Source organism: Lycorma delicatula, chromosome 9 (genome assembly GCF_047948215.1).
Source record: "Lycorma delicatula isolate Av1 chromosome 9, ASM4794821v1, whole genome shotgun sequence".
NCBI classification, from domain to species: Eukaryota; Metazoa; Arthropoda; class Insecta; order Hemiptera; family Fulgoridae; genus Lycorma; species Lycorma delicatula.
The window spans coordinates 37800839-37818995 of NC_134463.1; the positions used below are offsets into that span (position 1 = coordinate 37800839).

General features: G+C 27.3%; 1 protein-coding gene across 4 annotated transcripts in view; it reads left to right on the top strand.

Annotated features, from left to right (window-relative positions):
* Positions 1–18157, top strand: part of LOC142330599 (TATA-binding protein-associated factor 172-like) — a 143925-nt gene that overhangs the window by 17004 nt on the left and 108764 nt on the right. The window contains exon 1 of one of the 4 annotated variants that reach the window (XM_075375992.1): positions 12839–12857. The exons of the other annotated variants lie outside the window; for them this stretch is intronic. The gene's annotated coding sequence lies outside the window, so the exon portion shown is untranslated. Of the gene's footprint in view, positions 1–12838; positions 12858–18157 lie in introns of those variants that run through there. 4 annotated transcript variants of the gene reach the window in all.

Sequence of the window (18157 nt, forward strand, 5' to 3'; positions counted from 1 at the left end):
AAGGCATGTTGTTAAAATCTGTTCAAAGTATTTTTACATGAAAATGAAAGAGTATTGATTAGAAAACTTAAACACATAATACATATATATTCCTTCATTTCTGATTACCTTAACAAATACTTTGTACCAGTTATTTAGCATCATTTCTCTGAATTTTTCTTGCTTTTGTGTAAGTAGCTGCAGGTTTTCTGCCTTTATGTTCGATGTGAACTGGTTGTTTTCTTATAAACAGTATTTTTTTTTTTTTTTACATACTCATTAAAAAATACTAAAAATCGTAAAATAAAATAAGTTTTTAAAATTTGAAATAAAAAGAAATACTTTTTAATTCTGCTTGAATTTGGCTTCAAATTAATGTTTAGCAAGTTGTTAATTTGAGTTAACTTCAAAAGATCAACATTTAAAGAACTGAAAAAGCTATTATTTTCCTTGGATTTTTTTTTACATTTATTTACATTACCTCTTGTCTTTTTGGTTTTTATTATATCTTTATACTCCCTTTCTCAACATTACTCCATCATTAATGAGTGTATATATAAAAATATATATATATATATATATTTTTGTTTTTTTTGTTTAAAAAGTATATATTTGCATTACCAGCTATTCAATTTTAAATTTAGTTTGTTTTGTACATTTTTTTATTGAAGGAAAATTTGTTTCATCTTAAAAAATTACCTGAAAAAGCTTTTTAAGAAAAAAAAAATATATACATATCTTTTTACTTTATAACAAAAAGTATGACATATTTGTTAAATAACGCCTCATATCTCCACATTACAACTGATGATTGCTTTTATCTCTAGAAACTTGTTATAATTCATGTATTATTCCAATTTATGGATAGTCATAATATGACCAAATAAATTACTGTATTTTTTTTTTAATGTTTGTTTATTCTCATATACTATTTTTATGAATTTATTGCTTATTAATGAACACAAACATCCTGCAGCAAAATTGAATTCAATGTTGTTTCATTTTAATGACTAGAACAAGTTTATTAAATTTTGAGATTTCACACTGTTTTTTGTAGATTTTACCTCTAAGATGTTCCTGAACCATCAGATTTTAAGATATGTAGTTTACAGTCTTACCCAGGATCATATTTACTATTTTATTTTCAGTGACTTATTTACTCATTTCATATTATTCTGTTTAATTTATTCATACTGGGTTTATTTACTAAAGAATGAATCATTTTAAATAATTTAAAAAATGATGAAACTAATATAAATTTTATCACATTAAAATGTTAGAAAATTTTAAAATGCTGTTAAGAAATTGTAGCTATGGTTTCTTGCTAAGTGGGAGTTTGAAAAGTTATGCTAAATCAACATGAGAGAGATTTCAGTGTGATAGAATGTTGTATGAACTCTACATACATTCTGAACAGTGCACTGATAACTTCATGCCAAATTTCAGAAGGATTAATCTAAAATAATATGAAAAATGTCTGGATGAAGGTTAGTTGTGAACCGCTCCTTAATAGGGTTGTTCAGATCAAAGTGTTGAGACTATAGGTCACATTAAACAAGCCTATGTGCATAGCCACTGCAAATTCACTATTCGCTCCTTAAAAATAGTTTGCCAAGTTCATAAGAGATTGAAAGTTAAATCCTACATGTTCTACTGGTGGAAATTCTCACTATTGGTATAAGGAAGTGTGTCTTTTTACATCAAAATGCTGGAAAAGTTTGAAGTTAATATCATGCAATTTTTTCTTTGGAGGTTTCTGAAGGGTAAAGTTTTTGTGTTCTTCTCCCTGTTGATCTGTTAGAACTTAAAATTTTTTGTATGATTAAAAGCATATAGGATATAATGGAGTATGTCCGGATATCAATAAAGATAGTTATATTGAACATGTGTGAAGTATTTAAAAAATATGAATTTATACCTCCATTTTATTGTTATACATTGTACAAATTTACAATCTGCCTCATAATTGTATAACAGTAAATTTTTAGATTGTTTTATGGATTTACAAGTGAGCAGGTATTTATAAAATGGAAGTTAGCTTTCAGTCATCTTAATTTTTATGGCATGAAGATTTTATAATTCTCTCATCTTTATATATATATATATATTTTTTTATTAAGTTATTGCAATACTTCTTCATTCTCTTGAACAAATATTTGTTATGAATTTTTTAAATGTTTTTAAATTTTATTAACAAACAATTTTTACAAAATAAAAAATATCATTGAAGATGGGCTTAGGCCCGAACATGTTTTGATAAACATAAAAAAGTAAAGGTAAGAAAGAGTGTTATTTAATTCTGTACTTTGCAGAGGCTGGAAAAAAAAAATATATGTATATAAAAAATCTAGTCTGTTAATACGCAAAAACTACTCCAGATTAAGGTGAAATTTTGTATATAGTTTTTAAACCTGGAAAGAACGTAGGACTATTGCTGTTATGAAATTTTTCACGGTTTTAAGATACTGGGTGTTTTAATGGCTTGAGTTGCCATTATTCAAATTTATTATGGCCAGACTGTTAGTCCATTTGAATATGAATACTTCTTGCAGTGTTTGAAATTAAACTTTCTATAAAAATGTGATTGTCTTTTTTTATGCCTATTTTGGTTGTCAAAAAAAGTAACTTTAAACGTGCAATATTGTACAGTGCAGAGGCTGAACCAACACAGCCACGTTTACCTAAGGGTGCAACATGACCTACTACATTTGCCTCCCAGTTACTTGACTAAAAACATAAAATAAAATAAAAAGACAAATGAAGTATAGTCGCCATCGTGTGGTACTTGTTGGGTAAACATTAAGAACTGTGCAAAGCAGTTTTTTAGCTGCATGAAAGATGAATAACCAGATATAACTACTATTTTTAAGGCAGGAGTTTACTGTTTTGAAGAAATTGCAGTACACTGATAATTATTATAAATTGAATAGGCTTTAATTGTTATTTATCAGTTTTCTCACAAGCATGAGGATGATGACCACAGTGAGTGTCCACAGGCCAGAGCCCTCTGCCTGGTTGGTAAATTCATATAGATTCCATATATGCTATTCAATATATTGCTATAAATTCAATTTTTTGTTTTAAATTGATTTTTAATTATTACATACTCAATCTAACATAAGTTAGTTTACATCTAGGACACATTGTGAGAAAATGATTGCATTAAGTTCTTTGTTAAACATTCTAAGTATGAATTTGGGATGAATGGTTGTAATAATACTTAAAACCATTAATTTATGGTTGTAATAATATACTTTCATGTGATGATTGCATCAATTTACAGAAAATAAATATGTTAATTTGTAAATTGTTTATCAAGAAATACAATCTCTTAATATTATAAAAATTCTGATTGATTATATGTATGTACTATTGAAGGCAGTCATGACTAATATGATTTTTAATTTATGAGGCAGAATATGTTTAACTATTTGAAATATTACTATGTTCAAGAAAAATATGTTTGTTTTTTAAAAAGTTATTTAATTAAGCAATACATATTCTTAGCGTATTTTATCTTCCAAGTTTAATTATTTACTTTTAAATTAATATTCATTACATATTAGTTCTAGTTGTTAAAAATGCTTAATTAGTTGAAATTTATTCACAGCATGGTTTTGAATGTAGAAGACAATTGCAATAAATCTTTCATTCAAGTATTAAATAATAAATCAAATTTTGCTTTTTTTACTTTTTTTTGTATTAAGTTTGGAATTTATAACTTAGTAATAAATTATCTTCAAAAACTAACAAAGGAAATGCTTATTAATTAAATACTACTAGGTTCAGTTAAGACCTTAGTTGGGTCTTGAAATAAAAAACTAACAAATAACCTGGTGGTTCCGTACATCTAGAATGTCCAAGAAAGTGCCTGAAATTGCCCTACATAGAAAGTCTTGAAAAGAATTAAAAAATATAGAGAAATATGACCAAATTCATTTGGAGCTAAATTGTTTCTGTAGATTGTTATTTAACGATGGTGGATCCAGTTTGGCAGTATTTTGGGGATGTGGCTAAAAATTGAAAATTTATTTAAATTTCTTAACTTTTACATTTGTTAGAATTTTAAAAAGTTTTTGTAGTTGCTGTTCACTTTTGCCTCCCACTTATCTGCAGTATACAAATGCACATGCATGTGTATGGGTGTGTGCATGCATACTCATTCTCATTTATTTTATTCATTAACTAAAGCAGTTTCTATTTTAATGTATTATGTTTGTGACTTGTTTTTTGTTAGTTAATATTTCTGAATGATGATTTTTTACATGTAACAACACACATAAACATAACTTTTTTTTAATTTGTGGAATACCTTTTTAACCCAAGCTCCTATAGTTTTTTTTTTTTTTTGCTGTATGCCATAATTTATCACTCTGTTTTGCATTCCTTTATATCTGTTACTTTTACAGCTTTTAAAGAAGTAAATAAGTGTATTTCAAAGTTCCTGTAGTAAAGTATTTTGTTATTACTCAAATTTTTACCAAAAAAAAAAAGGCATATATATTAAATTTAGCAACTTTACTAGTTGCAACTACACTTTATAAGAAGAGATTTATGTAATGCTTGTTTTTATTTTTCTGTTGAAATAATCTACTTATACTTATATTGTGGTGTGATTTTCTCTCATTGTGGTTATTATTTTATATTATTAGGGGATTACAGATTTATTCAGTTGCAGAGTGATGCTCGTTGCTTTATTTCACTATTTGTTCCCTAAAATTCTTTTTAAAGCAATAGCTCACTTTGTACATGTCTTTTTTAGCTGATGAGGGTAAAAGTTCTTTTTTTATATTAAAAATCTTATATATATATATATATATTTTATATTAATTACATGCAGTTCACGTGGTTTTATTTTTAGATAACAAATCTTTTCAAGGATATTTTTTTAAGATTATTTTGTACTATATGAGACAAAAGATAAGAATGTATTTTTTCATATATGTTAATGCACAATTGAAAATGACATATGGTCTTTAATGTAGATATTGTTAATCATTCTTTTTTTTTAAGTTAATGAATTTTTTATAAGCATTTGCTTATACTCATTAAAAAACTATGCAGCATTATCTTGTTTAAATATTATAAGATTTTGTCCCATTTAATAACAGTAACAGAAGATTATCTATCTGTAAACAAATGAGATATAATTCTACCAATTACTTTATTTCCTATCTAAATTAACCAAATGCAACTGCACTTATAACTGTTATATGTTGATTGAAATTGCACTTATGTGATTAATGTGCAAAACTACTTACAACAAAAAGAAATCTCTGAAAACAGTCAATTGACCTGACTGGTGAAAAAAATATACATATTATTGCAACATCACCAATAATTTCTTTCTATTTTTATTTAGACTTTAATGCAGTTGATACATTTACAAAATTCTGTTTTTGCAATACTGTATCTTAAATAATTAACTGAAATTTTTTTTTTAACATAGAAGGAAAATTTATTCATTCATACACTTAAAATAAAAGAGCTTTGCTACATGATTAATGAAGTAAAATCATAAGTAGTAAGTGGTGGAAAATCGTTTTCAAAAAATTAAAATGCTTGCAGAGTTATATAACGTAAAATTTCTCTATACAATAGTACTCCATAGATTTGCTTTGGCATACTCTTGACTAGTTTTATTATATAATCTTGTTATGAAATCTCACAGGATTTTACAAAGAAAGTTATTCTATGTCGGTAGCACCATATAAGCAGTAGTTGTTTTTTTTAATTTACTGGAATATGCCTGAATCCAGAAACAACAAAAGAAGAAAGAAGTTATTTTTGTTCCATCTCTTTATGGCGTGTTTGAATAAGCCCAAACATAATCAGAATGTATCTTAGTTATGTAACGCACTTTAAATTATGTGAAAAAATTCATTAATCATTTGAGTAAAATTTTAAGATACATAGGACTCATGAGATCTATATCTTTCTGCTCCTTTAACCAATTGAAACAAAAATTTAATGACATCATTATATAGAAATCATTGTGGCAAATTGCTCTACATCCAATTTAGTGTTAAGCAAAAAATAGATCAACATATATATATATCCATTTGAAATTTTTCAGACCTAAAATTGTGTTTTTTGTTCTCTGTATTAGAGGGGGTCATGAAATGTCAAGATTTGCAAAAACTCTACATGAATATTTTGATTATCACCATGTTTTCCTTTATACTTGGCGATTCAGGAGGAAAGGGAAATAATTAGGGAACTGATTCTAGAGCTTGAAATACGATAAAAAGTTCATACAAAATATATGCCCAAAAACGCTTTGTTACAGAATTATGATTATTGAAAAATTTTACCTGGATTTCAGTTCCCCCAGTGAAATGAGGTCATAGTGAAATTTTTAGTGTTATGTAAGGGATAAACTTGATGGTTTCTTATGCATTTTGAACTGAAAAATCTAATAAAATAGGTCCCAGAATTTTATTTCCTGTAGTTTTCGTAATATCCAAATTAAATAGAAAAATTCTGTAATAAAAAAACACGTTTTTTAAGGTTTGAGAACAATAACTCTGTTAAGTGACTAATAAATTGTATATTTTATTATTAAAACTTAAGAGAATTTAATTCTGAGAAAATTAATGTAGTAAAGTCTATGAATGAAAAACAACAAAAAAATCAACTTTTGTTATTAAAAAACAATACTTAACAGAAAAATGTTACGAATCTGAAAAACTTAAAAACCGCTGTTTTTAGTAGACTTTTGAAAAATTAGTTTGTCAACATTAACTAATGCTTTGAAATTAATTTGACTTCTATTAATTGTTATCATAAAATTGTTGTTAGGTGTTAATGTGTTAAGTGGTTTAGTTGTTTTTGGCATAATTCTGATTGTGTTTTAAATTATTTTTGAGAATTAAGTTATGAAGTGTTTGTTATACTCTAGACTTTACCTACATTATTTTAAAGTATTTACAATGGAATCTAAAGTTAAAAACGTAAAATTACATTTTGAAAAATGCTGCATCTCCACTCATGTCAGAATATGCTGATATGATATTTTTGTACAATTTTCACAATTGAAGAGCATCAGCTGCAGTGGAAGAATACCAACGTATGTATCCTGGACGAGTAGTTCCACACAGTAAAGTATTTTGTAGAATTTTTAATAATTTCATTAGAATTATACACTTCCAACACTCATGTTTCGTCTGAACGTCAACCGGTATGTGGTGATAAAAGGGAAAATATTCTTCAGGTGGTACAGCTTAGTCCTACAAATGCAAAGAATTTCTACATGATTCAAAAGTCCACTAAGTATAGTATGAAGGATATTAAATTTAATTCTGTTTATGCTATTTTTGGATGAAGCTATTTGTACCCATAATGGAATAAACAACTCAGGGAATTCACATTGATAGTCTGAAGAAACCCCATATGCTGCAGCTGAATCAAATTTCAGTAACGTTGAATGGTGTAGCATGATTGACAACCAATTAATAGGCCGTTTCATTTTTTTTTTTTTTTTTTTTTTTGTTTGTGGGCGAAAAACGCTTGGGCGTTATCATCGCTCGGTAGTTATTATTAAAAGTACAATATAACTCCGAAATAATAAGCTATACAAGGTGTAAATGTAATATTAATCATATAATACAAATTTACTAAAACAAGCCAAGAAGGCAAAATAAAACCCAAAACTAATATCACAGACAAAGTTGATAAAACATTAAAGATAAAATAATAGAATAAAGAAAGTATAAAAACTTACCTAACCCTGATGGGTTGTGCAAAACTCCCCAACCTGGATAGTAAAATTAAACTAAAAAATCAAATCGAAAATAAAGGTTAAAATTATTAAAAAACTCTCCTTACAGAAAAACATATATAAGTATATTAAATCCTTTGCAGTAACCCAGTACTATGCAAAAAGAGAAACATTCGCTCTAAAACCCTGCCATCATTGCCCAAGACATCATGAATGCTGCTGAGTATATTAAACTGACGACGCAATGCCGCATAACATACACAGTCCACGAGAATGTGGTGCACAGTCATGCGGCAGTTGCATCGTGTGCACAGGGGTGGGTCTCCTCCTGACATACCCTTTCATACTAGAACTACATGTCACAGAGAGAAATTATCTGGAATTTTTAAACAATGGATTTCCTTTAGTGCTTGGAAATTTCTCATTGGCAAAACAAATTGAATGTACTATCAACTTGACCAACAAATTTTACAAATGAAGTAAGACAATTCTTAGATGGAAGATGTACTGGTAAATGAATTTGACATACAAGGTCTGTAAATAAAGTAATGAGACTGGTTCAGAAAAACTTTTTATTTACAATCCAATTAAACATGGACTCTTATCACTTTCGAAATAGTTCCCTTGGGAACATGAAAACTACACGAGATATAGTTCTTTCAGGTAAAAAAAACTATCAAGTGTACCCTTATATAATGCATTAAAAATTTCATTATGACTTATTTCACCAGGGGGGGGATCTGAAATCCAGGTGAAATCTTTCACTAGGCATAATTTAATTTTTTCCTTATTTCAAGCACTGAAATAAATCCTCAGATTACTTCCCTTTCCTTCTGAATCACTTTGAATTAATCAATTAATCGCACATCTCAGGAATGATCGGCCTGAGAGGGTACAAGACTACATTTAATTTAAATTCATACATATCATCCTCTGAAGAAATTATCATATGTTTGTTCCAGAAGCTAAACTGAAAAAGAGAGGGAAAGCTTTCCCCCCTACCATCTATTAAAACAAATAAATAAATAAAATTAATCAAAATGAAAATTAGCTTATTCGATAGATTAATGGAACTTACTCAAATGTTTAATTTTCAAGATATTAAGTGCAAAGAAAATAAAGTTCAGTAATCATTTAGCTGTATGTTAGCATAACGCTATTTATATTCATTATGTCAGTTGATAAGATTAGTGAATGCTTGCTTTATTCTTTTTTTTTTAAATATGAAAAGTTTTTTCATAAATTTATGGCATTAAAATTTATTTTCCTTACTAATATTTCTGTTATATTTTCTTCATTTATTTTGAGATTTTATATTTTCATTATCCTATAGTGATTCCCCTTGTATTTATGGTGATTTTTTTTTAACAATCGGAATGCGTATTTAGTTTTAGATTTTTATTATTATATTAAAACAATTTTTGAGCATTTCCTTTGTATAATTTTACAATTCTCCACTACTGACTTATCATAACTTTTGTAAGCTGAACTAGTTATATTTTAGAAAACAACAAACTTGTCACAGATGAATTAGTAAGGAAGTCACAAACATTAACCAGAAAAATGTCTGTCTGAAAATATCCAGAGTAAGTTTACTAGAGAAATTGAAATTTAAGATTTATCGGCCAAGATGATAAAACAACTTCATGTATTTTGTGGAGATGATTTTGATAGAAGGGTAGAATTTTGTGACTAATTTATTACTTTTTGTGAAGCAAATCCTTATTTCTCTACTCCGTTTATATCATCTAATAAAGCACACTTCCAATTGAACAGACATGACAGTACACAGCGCGACAGCTCGACCAACACAGCCATTGCCATTGTTACTGTGTGTGTGTGATGCGATTGGTTGCACCTGCCTCTGTTTACTTGACAAAAAACATTAAAAGATAATTATTATATAAAAAATGAAAAATTAAGTACAGTCACCTCCTTGTGATGTTTTTGTCAGGTAACACTAAGACCCATACAAAATACTTCTTACGCGAAGAACAGATATCCAGGTACTACTACTTTTAAGATTGAGGGTCAACAACATCCTGAAACCGCATACTTCAGATCACTCAAACTTTCAAGTCCTATGCTAATTAAACTTGCTCTGAAGAAATTACAGTATATAATAGCTTTTATAAATTGAACAGATTAATTATTATTTATCAGTATTATTTTTACGAGTTTGAGAACAGTGAACACTTGGAGATCCAGAGAGCATAGTTTCCTGCCAGACAGGAAGAGTGAGCCCTGACTAGTTAGTGTAATATAATATTAAATGAATGTAAATTATTTTCTTGTTTTATCTAATCCAGTTTCAAATGTTTTTCTCTCGCTCTCTCTGCGTGCGTGCATGTGTGTTGTGTGTAGTCTGCTAATCATTGTTCTTAAAGTAGAGAATTTATATTAGGTTGGGTGGTTTTGATACTGTGTAAAATATTGTGATTTGTTATATTTTATTTTTATATAAAATTTATGGAGTTGTTTTGACAAAAAAATATAAGGAAATGAAGTGTTCATGACATAGATAAGTCCAGAGTTCATCTGTTTTTGAACTTTTATCATATCTCGTTTTTCCTAGAAATTTCTACTTAATCTCTTTTCTTATATTAATTTTTCCTTTATAAATACAGTGGGTTGTTTTATTTTTTCTGGTATTATTTGGGTTTCTTAATTAATATAGTACATTATAATTTAATTCTCTTAGATGTTGTGTATGTGATTTACTCTATAACATATGTGTAGAATTTACATTGCCAAAAGTATTGAATTTAGATTAGCTTAAAAAGTTTAATTTAAGAAATAATAATGCATCTCAACATTACCCATAAATTCTTTTATGATTTAATTTATAAGAGATACTAAAGATTTAAAACAGAAAACAATCTATGATGGATATGCAATTCTAACTTTGGATTTTCCTGTTAATATTTATAACAAACTTCAGAAGTTTTATTTTCAATATGAAAATTTTTTTCCTATTGAATTTTGTATGTGTATGTCTTCATACATGATTTTAGAACTGTTTAACTATTGGGGATGTAACTTATTGTGTGTTATATAATTTAACAGTTCTGGGTCAGTAACCAGCATAGTGTTTTTTCTGTCTAAATAAAAAAGGAGTAATCACGTAAAAAAAAAACGAAAACTATTTTAACTGGTATTTATTTCTCTTTAAAAATAAATAACTTATATCAGTTGAATATTTCTTCTTTTTGTGTATTATTTTGTTTTGCATAATACTAGCCGCTATACGTATATTACTGCTCTTGTGTTGTAGTATTAGTAGTGTTTGTAAAATAGAATGTGTTGCTATGTGTAATTTATAATGATTTGAAGAAGTCCTCTCTTATAAAATGAGTGTGCAGATTTCAAAAATCCTATTGTTTAATAATAATTTTTTAATAACAGATTATTTAACAATTTTTAAGTTTTATTATTTTTAAATTGTATTGTTCAACTGTATGAGAAAATAAGTGACCACTTATGATATTAATTATATTCTGCCATTTATCTACGTTTATATTTTTACTGTATCAGATTATGTCTTATAATCTCTCTGTTGCAAGTTTTCATATAAATACGAGTATAGATTCACTTTTATACTACCCAATATTGATGTTGATTTCCTTAAATTGATTGATAATAGTATTCTGAATTTAAAAGTGGAACAATTGTGTAAATGTTTATACATGTATATCTGTTAGGGTAAATGAGCATAAAAGTTACCAACAATTTTGTTCAGCTGCAGGAATAATAGTTAGAAAATGATGTACCATATGATCAACACTAGCAGGCTCAAGGATTTTCCACAAAGTATACTGTTTTTTAATAGTTATAACAATGCTGTCAACTAGTAAAGTTTCTCCTCGTAAGGTGATTTCACTCAGATTATTATTTCATGTTTAATTATTAAATCATACTTGGATTGATATCTGCCAACCTTTGATTAATTTTATGGACATGATGGAAAATATAATATTATTTTAATTTTTTATTGTCATTTTTCTTGTTTTCTCTGGTTTAACTTGACAGTTAATCTTTAAAAATCAAGGTTCTCAATTCTATCTGTACTTAGTTTTTTGTTCACATATATTCAAGTAACTTTGGTAATCTCATTGTTCTTTTCTCCATCATATAGAAACTTTTCAAAACCAAAAATAAATTTTCCATACAAGCAGTAGGAATTTTTTATTTCAGAAGTGTCGTCCTAAAATTCCAAGTATTTTGATACAGAAATTAAAAAAAAAAAATAGTTCCGAAACTCAAAATAGAAAGTTTATATATTTCATACATTTTTAGATAATGTTCATTAGCAGTCACTTTTTGTCATTTCAGTGTATTCTTTTCCTTATTTTTAACAGAAGGTAGATTTTTAACTGCAATCTTTTTTTTCTTTCAGGCAGTTTTTTTTTGTAGGTGTACCAGTATTTTAAGTGAAAATAAATTAAAATGATATAATGTTTTTATTTTTAATACTTTTTCCTGTTCTATATCTTTGTAAAGTTAATTTATGTAATTTCAGTTCATCAGGGTTTTTTGTGTTAGAAATAAACTTGATTACAAAACATATGTAAAAGCCTGAAATTGGGGTTTTGTAAAATACCTACATAATTTTAAAACTAAAAAAGTGGTTTTATTTTATAATACCTTGTAGTCATGATACCTATTTATTACGTAAAAGGAATTTTTTTTTTGTAATATTTTATATTACTTGTTTTTGAGTATAAGTATTTGGGCCTATTTTACATTTTAATGGGTTATATGAACTCTATTTGAATTAAGTATTTATTTTATTTACAGAATTATTTTACTATATAATGAAGGAATGATAGCTTGTATCATTTTCATTTATTATTGACATCTTTCTATATTTTTGCATTCTCCTCCCACAAGTGCATACATATGTTAGTATGCACATATATTTATACGCTGTCTCATTATTCATGATTTGTTGTATAATTATTTTTTTCATTAGTGTCATTCTAATTAAAGAATCTAAGCTGTTAGGTATAATTAAAAAAGAAAAGTTACATTTTTTCCTCCTGCTATTTAAAGTTATACAGAACGTAATAATAGAAAGGCTGTAAATGAAATTTCAGATAATTTTAATTTAATGTGTTGATTTGTTTTTTTCTAAGTTTCATCAAAAATCATTATTCAGGTAAATTGCTATTTAATATTTTTAAACATATTTAAATCTGTTGGGAATTTTCTATTGTATAAAAAATTGATATTCCGCTTTTTTCAATTTAATTTTGAAAATATATATATATATATATATATATATATATATATATATTTATATATATATATATGACTTATTTTTTATAATTAATTTAAAAAAGGTATTTTTTTTTTTACTGTTGTTAAAATTCCAAGTTCCCTACTTAGTAGAGATAATATACATATGTGTTTAATTTATTGTTACTGGATTGAAAGAATACAGTAATTTGCTTAATTACATTATTTATACCAGTCTGATGTCAGTTGCTTTCTATGAGAGTAATAATGTTCATTATATAACCAATCTCATGATTGAACCGATTGAAGATGTCACTTATTGAGCTGAACATCATCTGCAGTTTGGTGAGCTTGGCAGGTTGACAAGCAGTGGTATGTTTGGCTTAACTGAAGAAGGCACTGTTTAGTGCTTTCCTTAGTAAGCTTTCTTTGCCTTTCCTTAATAAGCTTTTTTTTTAATTGTGGTGGAGAAATCCACTGTGACGGACACTTGTAACAACCGTGTCGGATTTACAACAGCTTCCACTAGGTGTTACATAGAGCGTATCTTTTTGGCAATCTTCCTTGATAAGCCTAGTGTAATTGAGAATTGTTATGGTAACTTCAGGAGTGTTATGCATCTTGTTTCTGTTTACTTACAGCCATTACAATTATGGCACAAATATACATACAAAATTCCAGGAACTTCAGCTTTACATTGGTGGATAAAACAATTGAAGAAGTGGGTTAATAGTTTTTGATCATTTTTTAAAATAGGCTAACCCATTATTTTTCTTGATTTTTAATATTTAAAAGTTAGAAGTATCTTTTGTGCTTTGTATATCAATTCTGATATTTTTAACTTATTTTGTCAGTTTCAAATAAATTGTGTCGTTTAGCAGCATAAGATTTTTTTTTCATATGCTGAAAGATTCAAATTTTTATTTATATAATATACATTTATCAACCTATTAAAAAGATTTATTATTGTTTAATTCCTTTGTTATTTAATAGAAATCAAATCAATTAATTTACCATAGATAGGAGTCAACCATAAGGAAGATTGATATTTTTTTAATTCCCTTTTTGCTAGGGTAAGAGTTTACATGATAGTGGATCTTGCTAGCCCAATTTGTTTACTTTTATTTTTCTTAGCTGCCTTGGAGTCAGTTTCACTTATTATAGTAAAAAGACAAAGCATTTGATTATTTAATCATAAGACATGTTTTGTTTAGAAATTGGTATTCAAACCATATTTATTAACTAATTTGTTGTAACATATAGTATTTTTTTTTTCAGCAACACTTTCAAACAGTTAATTTAAAAAATTTCTTTGATTCAATTTAAATTTAAATACATATTGATATTCATTTTTACATTTATTGGTATATTAAGTGAGCTTCAAATATGTTTTGATTATTTTTTTTATTGTTTTTGTGATTATTTTTAATTAGTGTTATGTTGTTTAATTGTTAGATGCAACAAAAAACTGTTTAGTTTTTCACGTTCATTTCAGATTGCACTTATTGTCAGTTGATAAATGCTAAATTATTTTGGTTTTTCACATTGAAAAAGGCTGCATCTGTAATCTGTTGTTATATTTTCTTTAAATAAACATATTATTGTTATCACTCACATGATTGAAATAAATTATTTGACAGCAGTTGTTTTGTGGAACTTTCTAGAGTTCTGAAACTACAGGAGCACATACTAACATAATATCCTAATACATTACCCTTCTCTTTATACAATTAAATAAAAACAACAGTGGCTCTGAAGAGGTCCCAATGAAAACAACCAAAAATGTGTAAAAGAGATCATTCAATTTTTTCATTGAAATCATCAGTATTTATTGTTTAAAAATAGAAAAAAAAATAATTTAATAAAAGATATTTTTGTTGAGCATGAACATTAAAAGCATTTATCACTTTAGTATTTAAAAGAAGTTAAAATATTAAGATATATATAAAAAGAAGAGACACTTGTTACAGATTATCTCAAGAACTAGGTTAGTGGATTGTCATATAGTAAAGCACCCAGGATTACTTAATTTAGTAATAGATAATTATAGAACTTTAGGGAGGAAGGAATTAGAATTCATAAAGCAAATAATTGACAGTATAGGATGTAGAAAATGCTTTCAGATTGAAATATTTCCTAAGAATATTAAGGAATGAAGAATATGTCAAAAAAATTGAGTGTCTGGTGACGAGAAAAAAAATTACATATATTTTAGTTCTGTGAACTTGCTCAATTTATACCAAATTTAACAACTGGAATTGTCAATTGCTGAAGGTTTACCCAACAAAATACATTATATTTTCAACTGAATTTTAAGAGTAAATTGTTTCCTTTTCTTAATAAATTTTAATAAAAATTAAAAGTGTTATTTAAATGGAATGCTTAATTTTATCACTACAATAAAATTAAGATAATTATGACATACTTTTACAAACATATGAACAGATGAAATACCCAAAAGTCAAATTAAAAGAGGATTGCTTTGCTTGGTCAACAAACCTGAAACTGAATTATTGTATGTAAATGAAATTCTGTCTATGTATTTTCTATCTTGCAGACAGAATCATCTTATCTCTTTTTAGTAAAATTCATTGAAATTTTGTTTTGATTGATTCAAACTTAGACAACATAGCATTTCAAGAATTTGCCTACAGTTAATCCATTGTTTGTCAGAAATAGTTTGTTACAATTTTGTCATTTTAGTAAAAAATTAATATCACAGTTTAATATTCATTGAATTATTAAAACCATTCTCTCTGGATTATTTTTCCATAGATTTAATACCAGGTGATTCAAAAAGTATTTCACAACTTCAGAACCATATAAAAATGTATTGAGATGACCTACAGATTTGGTTGTGGTCTCATTTCATAGAATAACACATCAGGTTTGTCCTCCAACATTTACTTTGGTTCAATCTGGCTTCCATTTGTAATGCAACATACATCCTACCTACCTGAAGTCGATCTCATTCCAGACTGTAGCCAGCAAGTTGGGTGTTATCTTTGCAGCTATGGTGTTAATTCGAAGACTTTTCTCAACAAGATCACCAGACAAAGGTGGTTCATAAACCCGATCTTCAATGAAACCCTGCAATAAAGAATTTAGCAGGATCAAATGTGAGGAGCAAGGTGGCTATGCAATTGGACTTTCACGCCCAATCCACCGACCTGGCAATTAAGTAGCAAGAAAATCTCAGACTTATAAGTGGTAGTGAGGTGGTGATAGTAGTGGCATCCATCTTGGTCATCATTGTTTAACTGAGGAATTAGAAAATTTTGAAGCATGATGAGATAAACAGTACCATTACCTCTTGGTACAAGAACAGGCCATTATGGTTGTTCACCTTGCCACTGATGTGAAACGTTGACTCATCACTAAAAATTACATTGTCTTAAAATGTATCATTGTCTGCAATTCTATCCATCACAAAACTGTAGCCGAGCAACTTTGTCATCATCTGTAATCTGTTAAATCGTGGTTAGTTTGTATGGCTTCAAGTGCATTTTTTACATAGTATGCACCAAACAGTCATTTGTGGAAAGCCAATCTCATGTGATTCATACCGAGTTGATTTCTTTCAACTACATGGAAAGCTTTCTCTAAGTTGTACCATAGCAGCTTCAGAGAAGTCTGGGCATCCTGGTGATTTTTTGTTTTAACAGAAAAACTTGTCTCAACGAAGGTTTGATGCCAAGAGTAAGTTGTATGCCTACTAGGAGGCTCCCTACTGTACTCTACGAAAATTGCATTGAACCAAAACACACAGCACAAGTACATTCCACACCAGTAAATGTATCCATTTTTAACAATACTGGTGGACAAATTCAGTACTAATGAACTACGCAAGTCAAAACTTGATGTTTTGCTATGAAATATGAAATGAGACCTCAACTGAATTTGTAAGTTATCTAAATAAATTTTTATATGCTTTTAAAGTCCTTTTGAGTCGCCCAGTATTTTTCTGATCTGGTATAATACTTTTGATAGAAGATATAGAAAGGCCTGCAACTTTATCAAAGGTATCAATATGTTTATCTTTGTTTTAATAATTTTAACTGTTAAAGAAAAAAAGTATTTTGTTTACAAAGTGGAAAACCATAAGATTTCTGATTGTATGATTCTCTAGGCCAGTAATGGTGATAATATGACAGAAAAAGTAAGTTTTATAAAAATTGGGAAATCTAGATGTACCACACTCTTTTTTTTGTTCCAATTTCATATTATTTTCAAAAATAATCGTAATATAATTAAATCTGTTTTAAAAACTTATTTATATTAATCTTCAAAGTTATTTTAATCTTTTAACTTTTCAGTTTGGAAAAATATTTGTACCATTAACCAATTTTTTTTTTTTTTTTTTTTGATTTGGTCCAAAAGTTTTTAAAATGTATATAAAATACGTACACTATGTTTATATACATTAATAACGATGTAACATTAAATAAAAATAGGAAGCTTATTTCATTAACTTCATCTTTAATTGTTGAATTAATAAATTTGTCATTATAATTAATGATAACAACAGAATGAACTTCATGTTTCATTTATAAAACAGAGATAAACATTCTTAACTTTTTAATAGTTTTTCTTTGTTTGGAATTTCATCATAAAGGATTACTCCTATATGTTCTAAACCATTTAAATATTTATTTGTTCTCTATAAATTAAGATTAATTTTATTTGCAGTTCTAATAGAATAATGAAGACAAGTTGAATTCTTTTCAAACAGAAGTAATGATATTGTTATGAGTATTAGTGACAGATTTAAAAACAATATTTTTTATGTAGATTCAAGAGAACAGAAAAAATATAGAAGTTTATCAAATAAGAATCTGCTGAGAAATGAGTTGCTTTCTTTCAAAACATTTGATCTGTAACCCTATATTACATTTCAATGTTATAACAACTCATTACAGAGGCCTATCATAACATTACAGTTCATACAATTGAGATAGATTCTTTGATTCATATCTCGTGAAAATAAAATCGCCCATGGTTTTTTACAATCCATTTGTGATATTTTATCATATAGTTTTTTTTTTAAGTACATATGAAAATTTTATGGTTTTTGTTCATTAATTAGGTCATAGTTTTCCAAGAAAAATTAGATTTATGTTTTCATAAACTTAGGTGTTTTTTTTTTAGTATTTAGGTGGTATTAATAACCGTTCCAGTATATTACTCTAAACCCAGCAAGTTGGTCTAGTGAAACGCGTC